The sequence below is a fragment of the Triticum aestivum genome, chromosome 6B (genome assembly GCF_018294505.1).
Source record: "Triticum aestivum cultivar Chinese Spring chromosome 6B, IWGSC CS RefSeq v2.1, whole genome shotgun sequence".
Lineage (NCBI taxonomy): Eukaryota > Viridiplantae > Streptophyta > Magnoliopsida > Poales > Poaceae > Triticum > Triticum aestivum.
In genome coordinates this window covers 44293092-44296199 of record NC_057810.1, presented here as the reverse complement: position 1 = coordinate 44296199, position 3108 = coordinate 44293092, and positions in this window count along the sequence as shown.

The window sequence follows — 3108 nt, the reverse complement described above, 5'->3', positions numbered from 1 at the left end:
TACCTCCTAGATAAAAATATCTATGTCAACTTGATAGGCATAATTTGTCATAAACACGAAATGCAACAAATAGTTTTAATAGAGAATATACCACATCTGAATCATAACAAGGACGAGGGCCGACGGGGACGGATATCAAAACCATGGCACTATGTATAACAAACAACGTACGGGTAAGATAATTATACGAGTAATTATATATCCAAATCACACAAACATCAATTTTTTATATAAAATTTCATGAACAAGAGGCTCACCACAAGGTGGTGCCGGAGACGGGACGGTGCGGGCGATCGACGATGGTTACGACGGAGATTTAGAAGGCACTAAGTAAACCACACCTACATATGCAAACTAAGTGTTATTTTGACCTCAAATTGCATATAAATCAAATACTACCACATAATATTCCTCCCAAATTACTAAAACCCACAATTAATCACTATATAAACCAATGCAAGAGCTAATCTAGCAATGAGAGATGAAAGGACAAAGTTGCTAACCTTTGTGATCATTTGAATGGATGGGGGCCTGCAAATCTTGACAAATTTGGGGCAAATTTTGTGATGAACTCGAGAGGAAGAAGGAAAGAACAGAGGAGAGGGAGAGGGGAGAGGGGGAAGAACAGAGTGCGGGTGGACGAAGGGTTTATATAGGACGACCTTTAGTACCGGTTCGTGCCACGAACCGGTACTAAAGGTGCTGGAAGGGCCCCACTCTGACAACATCCTGCCACCACTTTCTTTAGTACCGGTTTGTGGCACGAACCGATGCTAAAGGTTCGCCACGAACTGGTACTAAAGAGCTCCTCCTGCCTAGCCATTCGAACCGACGCTAATGGACACATTAGTGCCGGTTCTGTTACAAACCGGGACTAATGTGTCTCGCATTTGACCCTTTTTCTACTAGTGTGGGCCGGGTTCCCAAAGTACTCTTTGTTGAATTCGGGTTTTCCATGCCTATAGGATTTTTCCAGAAATTCATTGAAACAACCATTCAGCGGATCTTGGACATGCATTTAGTCGTCCTCTCTTCCAATCATTATTTTGATATACCAGTTTTTTCAGTAGAGACTGGTTAACTTTGAACATCCACCTAGAATAAGAAGCTACACTTAACCACAACCAACAGGAGGAGACCATCCGGCACCTTCTGGTTGGTTGTGTCTTTGCCAAACAGGTCTGGCATTGGATGGGGAACATCACGGGCAGGCCTGACTTCGAGCCCCAAGATGGAGAAGGCCTTGGCGATTGGTGCCTTCGTCAGGTTCGTTGCTCAGCCCATCGGAAGTCAACTCGTGCTAAATGCCTACTTGGGATGTGGATTATTTGGAAGCATCGAAACGACATCATGTTTAAAGGTGTTGTCCCGTCTCTCACTGCGACATTACTTAGGATTAGAGAGGAGGGTGCTCTGTGGGTTAGGGCCGGTCTCTTGAATGGCAACACAGTAGGTTTTGAAGTAGAGGATGGTGGGCCGATCGTGAGTAGTGACTAGATCGTCCGGTGGTGTCGGAGAATCCCGGCATGTAATTATATGTTGTAACTATGGATTTGGGAGTCTTCACTCTTTCTTTTTTTAATGAATGATATGCACACTCGTGCGTATTTGAGAAAAAATAGACTATGTCTTGAAGGGTCGGTCTTGCATGAACAAGTTTCACCAGTTGTTTTACTATCACTAGGTTGTTGAAAGCTAACCCCACGGCTAGAGCATATAAGCCACACTCTTGTCCTATTCATTAGCTTACTATTGATTGTCCTCTCTCATAGATCGTGTCTAGCAGTTGAGCTCACATAGGTGTATGTTCTTGTAAGGTTGCTCTATAGGACATTTTGCTTATACAAGCCTCGTAACACAAAGATAAAAATCAACTCGCCATACAAATTGTGAGAGTGGTGCATCTTCAACAGAGAGGGTTGGTAAAGACACTCTCCTCCGGTTATCTAGGTCCTAATTCACAGGACCTCCGATCACATGCGTTAGGTTTCCACAACAACACCTCGCATGAATCTGTATGATACAGCCAAAATATATCCAGTTTTTTTGTAAGTTCATGTCATTTTCTTCTCAAAACATGCAATGTCATGACTTTATTTGGACAAACCTATTGCATATGGCCAGCTTCAAGTCTATGTATCTGTGAGTTACATGAATTTTGGACCTCAGAAAAAAATATAAGTAGGTTTAATCATAACTTTAGAGGATGCCACACCTGCCAACACATGGGTGGGGTAGCCATATGTCGGCCACAAATGGGGCCCACACAGCCTTCCACATAGGATGTGTGGCCAACCCACAAAGGGACATCTGGTCCCTACATTCGCTGCATGGTCTATTTATGCCCCTGGTCGGCGACCCAATTATCGTGTAATTCTTCACTGCTGCCACTTCACGATCCGAGACGAAAGTGTCCGCAGCCCTGCGTCGGCACCGCCATTGTAGGGAAAATTCGCCACCTTTCTCATCCACCATGGATTCGCTGCTGCCATGATAAGTTATGAGTAGTCCATCTCCTGGACTACGGGTTTGTCACACTATCTATATATCATCTTCTCTCTCATGAATCTATATATGCAAAGATTGCTTCCTTGCTAGGTACAAATCGTGCATCCTTGCTAGGTACAAATCGTTGCACTTGGGTCCCAGTGTAAGCAAGTAGACTCATTCCCATCTCCCCGTATTTCCTATCAAATTTTGTGATGGCCCTTTTGTGAAGGGGTCTAACAGATTCTTTTCATTTTGTGATATCACTCTAGCATCTCTCGATCTCCAAGAATATTTCAGTCTTCTCTTTGAATGCATTGAGGACTTCATGTTATATCCTTAGAGGTTTTGGGCTTGGGTATATAAGGGGAAGTAAGAGGGAATGAATTGCAAGAGCTCGTCGTCCTTGCATTTAGATCCAGCTAAGACTGTGTCCATCGCCCTAGCCACTCTACAACACACCGGTTGTTGCGGGCCAAGGGTTTGCAAAAGGGCGCTGATAGGCGCCGGTGCGCCGGCCGAAACGTTTCGGCCGGTCCAGCGCCAGCCGTTCGATCTGACTAACACAGAGGCTGCGTAACCGCTCGATCTGGACTGGGTCATCGTCTTCCTTGCCCCTTG